Consider the following 14,485-nt stretch of genomic DNA (forward strand, 5'->3'; position numbering starts at 1 on the left):
ATTAAAGCTAGAAAACAATTCAACAGTTGAATAATATGTTTAATTGCTTGGAGCTAGAATCATGCAAGAGGTGAGAATGTGTTTTTAAATGATATTGTTGGTGGGACACCAAACTTAGAAGTTTTCATTCTCCCTCAAATTGTCTTGGTGTGCAACACCAAACTTAGCTCCTTGCAATGCACCACAATTACTCAACATCTTTATTGAAAAGCTATGAAAAGAAATTACCTTAGGTTGGGTTGCCTCCCAACAAGCGCTCTTTTATTGTCATTAGCTTGACATTAACCTCCCTTTAAGGTGGTTGATGTTGGTGATGTCTCAGCTTGTCACCTCTCACTGTCAGTTTTCTCTGTGTGCTTTGATGCTCAATTTCCATATGCTCAAGAGAAAGAATTTTGTTGACAGTGTAATAGTCTTCTGCTCCCTGCTGTTGGTATATTAATTGCACCTTATCACCCTTAGAGAATCCTTCAGTTGGGATTTTCTTGTTCTTCCACCCTTTTTGAGCCTTTTTCTTATTCTTCACCTTTTTCTTGCTTGTTGATCTTCCTTTCTTGACAGTTACTTGAGTTGTGATGCCTTCCTTCTTGCTGATCACCCCTGCTTCCTTGTGAACCCCTTTTTCTTCTTGCATCTGTTTGTTTCTCTGTTCCACTTCCTTTTCAGTGGATTGTTTTGGAGGGAGATCATTACTCATTTTGCCTGTTTCTTCATCCTTTTGTTCTTCTGGAAAGACTTTCAGGATGATGCTCTCCTCATGCATCCTAAGAGTTAACTCTCCTTGCTCTATATCCACAATGGCTCTAGCAGTGGCCAAAAATGGTCGACCAAGTATTATGGAGTCATTTCCATTTTTTGAAGAATCCAGGATCACAAAGTCTGCCGGATAGATGAACTTGTCAACCTTAACTAAAAGGTTCTCAATCAGCCCCTTAGGATGGACTATTGATTGATCCACCAATTCCAAAGTCATCTCTGTTGGTTTCACCTCCTCTATGCCAAGCTTTTTCACTAGAGAATATGGGATTAGATTTATGCTTGCTCCTAGATCGCACATCCCTTTGTTAATAAACAGGTTTCCAATGGTGCACGGTAAGAAGAAACCTCCAGGGTCTTCAAGCTTGGGAGGGAGTCCCTTTTTAATGAGTGCACTGCATTCCTCACTCAGCATCACCATTTCTTTCTCATTCCAATCTCTTTTCTTGTTGATGAGCTCTTTTAAGAACTTGGCATACAGGGGCATTTGCTCCAAAGCCTCTGCCAAAGGTATGTTAATTTCCAATTTCTTGAAAGTCTTAAGAAATTTGTGGAAGTGCTGATCCTTTGTTTCCTTGTGAAATCTCTGTGGATAAGGTAGTGGTGGTGTTGAGCTCTTCTCCACTTGATGCTGTTTTGGAATTGGTTCTTTCATGATTTTCTTTCCTTTCTTCAAATTCTGTGGCTCGCTGTCTTCCTCTGTGAGCTTTTCTGGAGCACTCTTGCTTATTGTGTCTTTGTTGATGGCTTCATCATTCTTTGTTGGCTCAGTGTCATTCTCTACAAGCTTCTTTGTTGCTCCTTGGCTACCATCTGTTAACACTCTTCCACTTCTTAGTTGCACCACCTTGCATTCTTCCTTTGGGTTGGGAATGGTGTCACTAGGTAGTGAACTTGATAGCTTCTCAACAGAGATCTTCTTAGAGATTTGCCCAATTTGCCTCTCTAGGTTCTTCATGGTAGCTTCTTGATTCTTGTTTGTCAATTCCTGGCTCTTCATTAGTTTCTCCATGAGTAGCTCTAGATTGGTGATTCTCTGTGAATCTTGTGTGATGGGTTGGTTTTAGGGTGTTGATGGATGAAGGTAAGTGTTTTGGTTAGTTGGGTGGCTATTGGGTGGGTATTGGTTAAAATTTGGGTAGTTGTTTTGTGGTTTTCTGTATGTGTTTTGGTTAGTGTTTGGCTGGGGGTTATGGTTTGTGTTTTTCTAATTGTTTTGGCTTGTGTTTCTTTTCCATGGTTGTTGGTTTTGATTATGGTTGTCTCCCCATCTAAGGTTGGGATGGTTCTTCCAAGATGGATTGTAAGTATCACCATAGACTTTATTTATTCCAGGATTTTGGTTGTGCATGTATTGGACTTGCTCTTGTTGTTGCTCCTCTTGAGTTTCTTCATTTTGCACCCAAGTGGTTGGAGGTTGGCTTGTGGTGCTCACTGCTGCCACTTGCAAGCCATCAATTCTCTTAGCCATTTGCTCAAATTGTTGTTGAATCTGTTGCTGCATCATCTTGTTTTGAGCTAAGATTGAATCAACTCCTTCCAACTCCATGACTCCTCTTCTCTGTGATGGTTGGCGTTGTCTTTGATGAGCAAAGAAATATTGGTTGTTGACCACCATATCAATGAGGTTTCGAGCTTCCTCTGTGGTTTTCATGAGTTGTAGAGAGCCTCCAGCAGAGTGATCAAGAGCTTCTTGAGCTTTAAGAGTGAGGCCTTCATAGAAGTTTTGTAGCTTGTCCCACTCAGTGAACATCTCTGGTGGACACTTCCTCAATAGAGCCTTGTATCTCTCCCATGCTTCATATAAGCTCTCGGCCTCCAATTGAGTGAATGTTTGAACCTCTGTCTTCAACCTTAGGACTCTTTGAGGAGGGTAGAATTTGGCAAGAAACTTGCTCACCAAGTCATCCCAAGTGTTGATGCTTTCTTTTGGAAAAGTCTCTAGCCATTGAGTGGCTTTATCTCTAAGAGAGAATGGGAAGAGTAGCAACTTGTAGCTGTCAGGAGGTACCCCATTCATTTTCACTGTGTCACAGATTCTCAAGAAAGTAGACAAATGTTGGTTTGGATCCTCCAAAGGCCCTCCTCCAAAGGAACAATTGTTTTGCACCAGAGTGATGAGTTGTGGCTTGAGTTCAAAGTTGTTTGCATTGACATTGGGAGGAAGAATGCTACTCCCACAATGCCTAGCATTTGCAAATGTGTATGAAGCCAAGACTCTTCTCTGTTGGTCATTGTTGGCTCCTCCTCCTGGTTGACTGGTATCTCCTTCCATATCTTGGAATTCCTCCTCAGATTCTTCTTCTTCTCCAACAATATTCTTCCCTCTTTCAGCTCTTCTTATTCTCCGAAGAGTCCTTTGATCAATTTCAGAGTGGATAGTAGAGGATCTTCCTATACCTGACATACAAACACACAACAATAAACACACAAACCCAGAAATACTATGGAACTTCAATCTGTAGCTAGAATGAAGTTCTGGTTGGTTAGTTTAAGCAAAAACTCAAACAGTTAATGTGTTAGTAAGAGTTAGAATAACAGAAAAGAAAAAAAAATGCTTAATCTAGACCTCCACTTCACTTAATCATTGTCACTCTATTTCAATCCCCGGCAACGGCGCCAAAAACTTGATGTGTGGAAAACGATCCAACACAAAACTCACCGGCAAGTGTACCGGGTCGCATCAAGTAATAATAACTCACATGAGTGAGGTCGATCCCACAGGGATTGAAGGATTGAGCAATTTTAGTTTAGTGGGTGATTTAGTCAAGCGAATCAAGTTTTAGTTGAGTGATTTGTATTTAACAGAAAGTAAATGACAGTAAATGTAAAGAGGGAAGGGAAAAGTGCAGTAAATTGAAGAACAGAATTGTAAATGTGCAGAATCTTAAATGGCAAGAAAGTAAATGACTGAAACTTAAAGTGCAAGAAACTTAAATTGCAGTAACTTAAATGGCAAGAAAGATAAAATGCTAGAAAGTAAAAGGGAATTGAGGAATGGGATTGTAAGATCTAAACAAAGAAGAAGTAAATTGCAGTAAATGGTTGAGCAGAAAGTAAATCAGCAACAAGTAGCATTCAAACAGAATTTAGATGAAATGTAGCAGAGGTTCACAGAAGAACCAAAAGTAAAATTGTGATCTCAGGATTCCAAGGGCTTAGGTAGCAGATCCTAAAACCCAATTTCCTTCCCAGATCTGAATTAACTAAGCAATTGACAGAAAATTAAAGAAGAAACAATTGAAGAACAGAATTTGAATTCAATTATGCAGAAAATAAAGTGCAAAGAGCTTGAATGGGAATTGGGACAGAATTTCCCCAATTTCACACACCCAATACTCAGAAAACAGAAGAGTAGAATTGCCCAAGGGAATTGAGGAAGGAGATCAATCAATTCTCCCTTGATCCTCTTGGTGTTCGGACAAATCTCTCAAGAAAGCTCAAAGACAAAATTCAAAAGCTCAAAATGAAAGCAAAAATTCAAAGCTCAAAGTAAAGGTAGCTAAAAAGTCCTAATTACATCAAACTAAGTCCTATTTATACACTTTCTATTCTTGGATAATGGGATTTGGATGGGCTTTTGGATTGGTGAAGAAATGAATTCAAATGAATTTTTAATTTGAATTTTGACCCAAAAACCACTCCCAGGAGGCTGCCCTGCCCTTGTGGAGGGCAGGGCAGAAAATTGATGCATGGTGATGTGATTTGGTGCGGCCATGTTGCGTGTTGGTGCGAGTCTGGCACGAGTTTGGTGCGCCAGAGGCTGCCCTGCCCGCGCCAAGGGCAGGGCGGGAAAGCTGATGCGCCAGGATGTGAGGCGTGCGTGCGTTGGTGCTGCCAGATGCGAAGGTTGGTGCGCCAGGAAAGGAAATTGGCGCGCGGGACGCTGCAAGATGCTGCCCTGCTCGCGCCAAGGGCAGGGCAGGAACGGTTTGGTGCGCCAGGGAAGGAACGCGCGCGCCAGATGCTGCCAGGACGAGAAGTTGGTGCGCCAGGAAGCAAAGTTGGTGCGCCAAGGTTTTGTGTGTGATGCGCCAATTCAAATGCTGCCCTGCCCGCGCCAAGGGCAGGGCAGAGTTGCTTCCTTCACGTCTCGGGTTCGAACCTGGGAGGGTGCAAACACGCTAATATTTTCTTGGCTTCTTGGCACGACAATCACCTTTAGTCTTTGGCTTCCTCATGGTTCTTGGTTCGAACCTTGTGGCATGCATGAGAGCTATTTTTCCTTTGATTTCTTTCCTTTGAGAGCCCGATCCTGCTCTCCACAAGGGCAGGGCAGAAATTGCTTTCTCTTGGTTCCTAGGCACCATTTTGTGCTCTGCCCTTGGAGTGGGCAGGGCAGAGTTGCCTTTCTTGGTTCGGTCACTTAATGCTGCCCTCCTAGAGGGCATTCTGCCCTTGTGGAGGGCAATGTTGCTTCCCCCATTGTGATGCGGCACGCTTATCTCCTCTTTGGCCATGCTTTCCTTTTCTTGTGTTACGCTTCTTAGGCCACGCTTTTCATTTTCTTTTCTTCACCTAAAATAAACCAAACAACCACTCAAAGTATCACTAAATTCAAGAGGCTTATAAATCAATTAAAATTCAATTAAAATGAGCTCAAACCTCAATGATTAACATTAAATTCATGGTGGTTGCTTGATTTAGAGAAGTTATGCATTTTCACTCCAAATCACTAACTTAGGATGCAAGAAAGTGCATAAATGCTAGCAAAACAAGTGAAATTAGCTTGAAAATGGGTATATGATGACTTGTCATCACATATGCACTGTTCAAGCATACATTCAGAAACCAAAATATTGCCACCACATCAAAATAATTAATCTGTTATAAAATTCAGAATTCATGCAATTCTTCTCTTTTTCAATTAAGAAAAATTTTCATTTCAAGAAAGGTGATGGATTCATAGGACATTCATAACTTTAAGGCATAGACACTAAGACACTAATGATCATAAGACACAAACATAGATAAACATAAGCATGAAAATTCGAAAAACAAGAAAATAAAGAACAAGGAAATTAAAGAACGGGTCCACCTTAGTGATGGCGGCTTGTTCTTCCTCTTGAAGATCTTATGGAGTGCTTGAGCTCCTCAATGTCTCTTCCTTGCCTTTGTTGTTCCTCTCTCATCATTCTTTGATCTTCTCTAATTTCATGGAGGAAGATGGAATGTTCTTGGTGCTCCACCCTTAGTTGTCCCATGTTGGAACTCAATTCTCCTAGGGAGGTGTTGATTTGCTCCCAATAGTTTTATGGAGGAAAGTGCATCCCTTGAGGCATCTCAGGGATTTCATGATGAGTAGGATCTCTTGTTTGCTCCATCCTTTTCTTAGTGATGGGCTTGTCCTCATCAATGAGGATGTCTCCCTCTATGTCAATTCCAACTGAATAACAGAGGTGACAAATGAGATGAGGAAAGGCTAACCTTGCCAAGGTAGAGGACTTGTCCGCCACCTTATAAAGTTCTTGGGCTATAACCTCATGAACTTCTACTTCCTCTCCAATCATGATGCTATGAATCATGATGGCCCGGTCTATTGTAACTTCAGACCGTTTGCTAGTAGGAATGATTGAGCGTTGGATAAACTCCAACCATCCCCTAGCCACGGGCTTGAGGTCATGCCTTCTTAGTTGAACCGGCTTCCCTCTTGAATCTCTCTTCCATTGAGCGCCCTCTTCACAAATGTCTATGAGGACTTGGTCCAACCTTTGATCAAAGTTGACCTTTCAAGTGTAGGGGTGTTCATCTCCTTGCATCATGGGCAAGTTGAATGCCAACCTTACATTTTCCGGACTAAAATCCAAGCATTTCCCCCGAACCATTGTAAGCCAATTCTTTGGGTTCGGGTTCACACTTTGATCATGGCTCTTGGTGATCCATGCATTAGCATAGAACTCTTGAACCATTAAGATTCCGACTTGTTGAATGGGGTTGGTAAGAACTTTCCAACCTCTTCTTCGGATCTCATGTCGGATCTCTGGATATTCACTCTTTTTGAGCTTGAAAGGGACCTCGGGGATCACCTTCTTCAAGGCCACAACTTCATAGAAGTGGTCTTGATGCACCCTTGAGATGAATCTCTCCATCTCCCATGACTCGGAGGTGGAAGCTTTTGCCTTCCCTTTCCTCTTTCTAGAGGTTTCTCTGGCCTTAGATGCCATAAATGGTTATGGAAAAACAAAAAGCAATGCTTTTACCACACCAAACTTAAAAGGTTTGCTCGTCCTCGAGTAAAAGAAGAAAGAAGAGAATAGAAGAAGAAGAAATAGAGGAGATAGAGATGGCTTTGTGGTTCGGCCAAAGGGGGAGAAGTAGTGTGTAGGTTGTGTAAAAATGAAGGAGTGAAGATGGGTTTATATAGGGGTGGAGAGAGGGGTATGGTTCGGTCATCTAAGGGTGGGTTTGGGAGGGAAAGTGGTTTGAATTTGAATGGTGAGGTAGGTGGGGTTTTATGAAGGATGGATGTGAGTGGTGAAGAGAATAGTGGGATTTGATAGGTGAGGGGTTTTTGGGGAAGAGTGGTTGAGGTGATTGGTGAATGGGTGAAGAAGAAGAGAGAGGGTGGTGGGGTAGGTGGGGATCCTGTGGGGTCCACAGATCCTGAGGTGTCAAGGAAAATTCATCCCTGCACCAAGTGGCGAGCAAAAATGCTCTTTACGCCAATTTTGGCGTTAAACGCCGGGCTGGTGCCCATTTCTGGCGTTTAACGCCAGCTTCTTGCCCTTTCCTGGCGTTTAACGCCAGTCTGGTGCCCCTTTCTTGCATTAAATGCCCAGAATGGTGCCAGACTGGACGTTAAACGCCCATTTGCTGCCCTTACTGGCGTTTAAACGCCAGCAAGATCTTCCTCTAGGGTGTGCTATTTTTCTTTCTATTTTTCATTCTGTTTTTGCTTTTTCAATTGATTTTGTGACTTTCCATGATCATCAACCTACAGAAAACATAAAATAACAAAGGAAAATAGATAAATATAACATTGGGTTGCCTCCCAACAAGCGCTCTTTTAATGTCAGTAGCTTGACAGAGGGCTCTCATGGAGCCTCACAGATACGCAGAGCAATGTTGGAACCTCCCAACATCAAACTTAGAGTTTGAATGTGGGGGTTCAACACCAAACTTAGAAGTTGGTTGTGGCCTCCCAACACCAAACTTAGAGTTTGACTGTGGGGGCTCTGTTTGACTCTGTTTTGAGAGAAGCTCTTCATGCTTCCTCTCCATGGTAACAGAGGGATATCCTTGAGCCTTAAACACAAAGGATTCTTCATTCACTTGAATGATCAATTCTCCTCTGTCAACATCAATCACAGCCTTTGTTGTGGCTAGGAAGGGTCTGCCAAGGATGATGGATTCATCCATGCACTTCCCAGTCTCTAGGATTATGAAATCAGCAGGGATGTAATGGTCTTCAATCTTTACCATAACATCCTCTACAAGCCCATAAGCTTGTTTTCTTGAATTGTCTGCCATCTCTAGTGAAATTCTTGCAGCTTGTACCTCAAAGATCCCTAGCTTCTCCATTACAGAGAGAGGCATGAGGTTTACACTTGACCCTAAGTCACACAGAGCCTTCTTAAAGGTCATGGTGCCTATGGTGCAAGGTATTGAGAACTTCCCAGGGTCCTGTCTCTTTTGAGGTAATCTCAGCCTAGACAAGTCATCCAGTTCTTTGGTGAGCAAAGGGGGTTCATCCTTCCAAGTCTCATTACCAAATAACTTGTCATTTAGCTTCATGATTGCTCCGAGGTATTTAGCAACTTGCTCTTCAGTGACATACTCATCCTCTTCAGAGGAAGAATACTCATCAGAGCTCATGAATGGCAGAAGTAAATCCAATGGAATCTCTATGGTCTCAGTGTGAGCCTCAGATTCCCATGGTTCCTCATTAGGGTACTCATTGGAGGCCAGTGGACGTCCATTGAGGTCTTCCTCAGTGGCGTTCACTGCCTCTTCCTCCTCTCCAAATTCGGCCATGTTGATGGCCTTGCACTCTTCTTTTGGATTTTCTTCTGTATTGCTTGGAAGAGTACTAGGAGGAAGTTCAGTAATTTTCTTGCTCAGCTGTCCCACTTGTGCCTCCAAGTTTCTAATGGAGGACCTTGTTTCAGTCATGAAACTTTGAGTGGTTTTGATTAGATCAGAGACCATGGTTGCTAAGTCAGAGTGGCTCTGCTTAGAATTCTCTGTTTGTTGCTGAGAAGATGATGGAAAAGGCTTGCCATTGCTAAACCTGTTTCTTCCACCATTATTGTTGTTGAAACCTTGTTGAGGTCTCTATTGATCCTTCCATGAGAGATTTGGATGATTTCTCCATGAAGAATTATAGGTGTTTCCATAGGGTTCTCCCATGTAATTCACCTCTTCCATTGAAGGGTTCTCAGGATCATAAGCTTCTTCTTCAGATGAAGCATCCTTAGTACTGCCTGGTGCATTTGCATTCCAGACAGACTTTGAAAAATCAAATAGACTTGCTGAGTCAATATTTTGTTCTGAGCCAATATGGCATTCAGAGTATCAATCTCAAGAACTCCTTTCTTCTGATTCGTCCCATTGTTCACAGGATTCCTTTCAGAAGTGTACATGAATTGGTTATTTGCAACCATTTCAATGAGTTCTTGAGCTTCTGTAGGTGTCTTCTTCAGATGAAGAGATCCTCCAGCAGAACTATCCAATGACATCTTGGACAGTTCAGACAGACCATCATAGAAGATACCTATGATGCTCCATTCAGAAAGCATGTCAGAAGGACACTTTCTGATCAATTGTTTGTATCTTTCCCAAGCTTCATAGAAGGATTCACCTTCCTTCTGTCTGAAGGTTTAGACTTCCACTCTAAGCTTACTCAATTTTTGAGGTGGAAAGAACTTTGCCAAGAAAGCATTGACTAGCTTTTCCCAAGAGTTCAGGCTTTCTGTAGGTTGTGAGTCCAACCATATCCTAGCTCTGTCTCTTACAGCAAAAGGAAATAGCATTAGTCTGTAGACCTCAGGGTCAACCCCATTAGTCTTGACAGTGTCACAGATTTGCAAGAATTCAGCTAAAAACTGATGAGGATCTTCCAATGGAAGTCCATGGAACTTGCAATTCTGTTGCATTAGAGAAACTAATTGAGGCTTAAGCTCAAAGTTGTTTGCTCCAATGGCAGGGATAGAGATGCTTCTCCCATAGAAGTCAGGAGTAGGTGCAGTAAAGTCACCCAACACCTTCCTTGCATTGTTGGCATTGTTGTTATTTTTGGCTGCCATGGGTTCTTCTTCTTTGAAGATTTCTGTTAGGTCCTCTATAGAGAGTTGTGCCTTAGCTTCTCTTAGCTTTCGCTTCAAGGTCCTTTCAGGTTCAGGGTTAGCCTCAACAAGAATGCTTTTGTCTCTGCTCCTGCTCATATGAAAGAGAAGAGAACAAGAAAATATGGAATCCTCTATGTCACAGTATAGAGATTCCTTGAGGTGTCAGAGGAATAGAAACATAGAAGGAAGAGGTAGAAGAATTCAAACTTATCAAGAAAGATGGAATTTGAATTGTGCATTAAGGAGGAGTGTTAGTCCATAAATAGAAGGATGTGAGAAGAGGGGAAGAAATTTTCGAAAATTAAGTAAAAGATCTTAAAAACATTTTGAAAAAAAACTTAATTGATTTTCGAAAACTAGCAGTGGAAGAGAAATCAAGTGATTTTTGAAAAAGATTTTGAAATTATAAATCAAAAAGATATGATTGAAAACTATTTTGAAAAGATTTGATTTTAAAAACTAATGACTTGGCTAACAAGAAAGATATGATTCAGACATTAAACCTTTCTCAACAGAAAAGGCAACATACTCTGAGATGTTGAATCAAATCATTAATTTATAGCAAGTATTTTTGAAAATGGAAAGAAATTGATTTTGAAAACATATGATTGAAAAGATATGAATTGAAAAAGATTTGATTTTGAAAAATTTTGAAAACTTGAAAAAAATTTGAATTAAAAACAAAATCTTCCTTCTTGTGCCATCCTGGCGTTAAACGCCCAGAATGGTATACATTCTGGCGTTTAACGCCCAAAACACTACCCTTTTGGGCGTTAAACGCCCAGCCAGGCACCCTGGCTGGCGTTAAACGCCCAGCCAGGCACCCTGGCTGGCGTTAAACGCCCAGCCAGGCACCCTGGCTGGCGTTAAACGCCCAGCCAGGCACCCTGGCTGGCGTTTAAACGCCAGTTTGCCTTCTTCACTGGGCGTTTTGAATGCCCAGCTTTTCTGTATAATTCTTCTGCTGTATGTTCTGAATCTTCAATTCTCTGTATTATTGACTTGAAAAGACACAAATTAAAAAATTTTTTGGATTTTTAATGATGACGAATAATCAAAATGCAACTAAAATCAAATAACAATGCATGCAAGACACCAAACTTAGCAATTTGTATACTACTGACACTAACAAAATGAGAATGCATATGAGAAACAACAAAACACTCAAGACAAGAGAATTTAAAGATCAGAGCAAGGAAATCATCAAGAACATCTTGAAGATCACTTAAGACACATGAATGAATGCAAGAAGAACAGAAACATGCAATTGACACCAAACTTAACATGAGACACTAGACTCAACATGAAACATACAATATTTTTGGTTTTTATGATTTTGTAATTTTTTTGGATTTTTCGAAAATTAAGTGGAAAAGAAAATAAAGATATCAAAATTCTTAATGAGAATTCCAGGAATCATGCAATGTTAGTCTAAAGCTTTAGTCTAAAGAAATTAGACATGGCTAGCCAAGCTTCAGCAGGACATTGCATTCAAGAGCTAAATTGATGAGAATCAATCAACTTTGGTGATGATAAGAACATCACCTTGAAACACTAGAATTCATTCTTAAGAACTCTGAAGAAAAAATACCTAATCTAAGCAACAAGATGAACCGTCAGTTGTCCAAACTCAAACAATCCCCAGCAACGGCGCCAAAAACATGGTGCACGAAATTGTGATCATCAATGGCGCCATCAACATGGTACGCTCAATTGCAATCTCAACTCTTTATCACAACTTCGCACAACTAACCAGCAAGTGCACTGGGTCGTCCAAGTAATAAACCTTACGCGAGTAAGGGTCGATCCCACGGAGATTGTTGGTATGAAGCAAGCTATGGTCACCTTATAAATCTCAGTCAGGCGGATTCAAATGGTTATGGATGATATATGAATAAAACATAGAATAAAGATAGAGATACTTATGTAATTCATTGGTGAGAATTTCAGATAAGCGTATGGAGATGCTTTGTCCCTTCCGTCTCTCTGCTTTCCTACTGTCTTCATCCAATCCTTCTTACTCCTTTCCATGGCAAGCTGTATGTTGGGCATCACCGTTGTCAGTGGCTACAGTCCCGTCCTCTCAGTGAAAATGGTCCAAATGTTCTGTCACAGCATGGCTAATCATCTGTCGGTTCTCAATCAGGTTGGAATAGAATCCATTGATTCTTTTGCGTCTGTCACTAACGCCCAGCCTTTAGGAGTTTGAAGCTCGTCACAGTCATTCAATCATTGAATCCTACTCAGAATACCACAGACAAGGTTTAGACCCTCCGGATTCTCTTGAATGCCGCCATCAATTCTAGCTTACACCACGAAGATTCCGATTAAGGGATCCAAGAGATATCCACTCAATCTAAGGTAGAACGGAGGTGGTTGTCAGGCACACGTTCATAGGTGAGAATGATGATGAGTGTCACGGATCATCACATTCATCAAGTTGAAGAACAAGTGATATCTTAGAACAAGAACAAGCTGAATTGAATAGAAGAACAATAGTAATTGCATTAATACTCGAGGTACAGCAGAGCTCCACACCTTAATCTATGGTGTGTAGAAACTCCACCGTTGAAAATACATAAGAACAAGGTCTAGGCATGGCCGTGAGGCCAGCCCCCAAATGATCTAAGATAGCATAAGACTAAAGATAGCTACCCCGATGAAAATACAATAGCAAAAGGTCCTATATGTAGAGAACTAGTAGCCTAGGGTTTACAGAAATGAGTAAATGACATAAAAATCTACTTTCGGGCCCACTTGGTGTGTGCTTGGGCTGAGCATTGAAGCTTTCATGTGTAGAGACTTTTCTTGGAGTTAAACGCCAGCTTTTATGCCAGTTTGGGCGTTTAACTCCCATTCTTGTGCCAGTTCCGGCGTTTAACGCCGGGCAATTTTGAGCTGATTTGGAACGCCGATTTGGGCAATCAAATCTCGGGCAATGTATGGAATATTATACTGGAAAGCCCAGGATGTCTACTTTCCAATGCAGTTGAGAGGGCGCCAATTGGGCTTCTGTAGCTCCAGAAAATCCACTTCGAGTGCAGGGAGGTCAGAATCCAACAGCATTTGCAGTCTTTTTCAGCCTCTGAATCAGATTTTTGCTCAGGTCCCTCAATTTCAGCCAGAAAATACCTAAAATCACAGAAAAACACACAAACTCATAGTAAAGTCCAGAAGAGTAAATTTTAACTAAAAACTAATAAAAATATAATAAAAACTAACTAAAACATACTAAAAACATACTAACAACAATGCCAAAAAGCGTATAAATTATCCGCTCATCAAGGAGTTCCCAACGGTCTTGATAGAGCATGTTCCACTCCCGTCCATCCTCTCCTAGAGGCTTCCACCACTTGGCAAGGTTCTTTAAGCTTTACCACCTGCCAAACTTCCTTAAGTTCCCATTCTTCTTCACCAACGCCTTTAATAGCTTCCCCATCACTCAAATCATAGATAGGAGGTTTAGTAAAATCTACCTCATCATCAATTCAAAGTCCAATGGGGAAGGATTCTTCAAACTCAAAAGGATCATATGCTGATGCAGAATCATCAAAAACAGGAGGGCCTATTGCTTGGGACACTTCTTCCAATTCTTCAATCACATTATGCCTTGGAGGTTGTGCACTCTCCTCCTCATCATCAAATTCAAATTCCATGGAAGAAGGCTCTTCAACTTGCGATTCCTCTATGTACTCAACATATCCTAAGGTTCCAACCACTACTTCCTTTGGTTCAATCACCTCTACCTTCTCCTCTTGTTGTACTTCTTGCTTTGACTCCTCTTCCTCACCTTGGAGCTTCAAGTCCATTCCCTCACTAAGCTCTTTGGGTGCTTCTCCACATTCAACAATGGGAGTTCCTTGATCGTGCAAGCTTAGGCAAGATGAGACTATGTTACAAATGGCTTCTACAATGATAGCCATTGATAAACCAATATTTTATGGTATATATTGTATTTAATTGAGTGGTTTTATCAAGCTTTTCACCCACTTATTCATATGATTTGCATGATTTTACAATTCCTTCCTAGTTTAGTTCTATGATTGAAAACATGCTTCTTTGGTCTTAATTTAGCTAATCTTAATCCTCTCCTATTACCATTCGATGCCTTGATCTGTGTGTTAAGTGTTTTAGGCTTCATAGGGCAGGAATGGCTTAGAGAATAAACAAGAAGCGTGCAAAAATGGAAGGAACGCAAAGAATTGAGGAGATGACCAGCGAGAAGTCACGCAGTCGCATAGCTCACGCGACCGCGTGAAATGGAAGAAATCAGAGTGACGCGTTCGCGTGCCTAACGTGACCGCGCGGATTGGAAGCTGCACGAACGACGCGAATGCGTAGACGACGCGCACGCGTAATACGAAAAAGCTGAGTGACGCAATCACGTGAACGACGCGGACGCATGACGTGCGCGATCTGCAGAATTACAAAAGTTGCTGGCA

At 41.4% G+C, this 14,485-nt stretch overlaps 1 non-coding gene across 1 annotated transcript; it reads left to right on the plus strand.

The window, feature by feature from the left end:
- The first annotated feature begins 9,488 nt into the window (after positions 1–9,488).
- On the plus strand, positions 9,489–9,596 carry LOC130937091 (small nucleolar RNA R71). Its single transcript, XR_009068325.1, has one exon. It is a non-coding gene; the product is annotated as a small nucleolar RNA R71 (small nucleolar RNA).
- Positions 9,597–14,485: the final 4,889 nt, after the last annotated feature.

Source organism: Arachis stenosperma, chromosome 6 (genome assembly GCF_014773155.1).
Source record: "Arachis stenosperma cultivar V10309 chromosome 6, arast.V10309.gnm1.PFL2, whole genome shotgun sequence".
In the NCBI taxonomy this organism is placed as follows: Eukaryota; Viridiplantae; Streptophyta; class Magnoliopsida; order Fabales; family Fabaceae; genus Arachis; species Arachis stenosperma.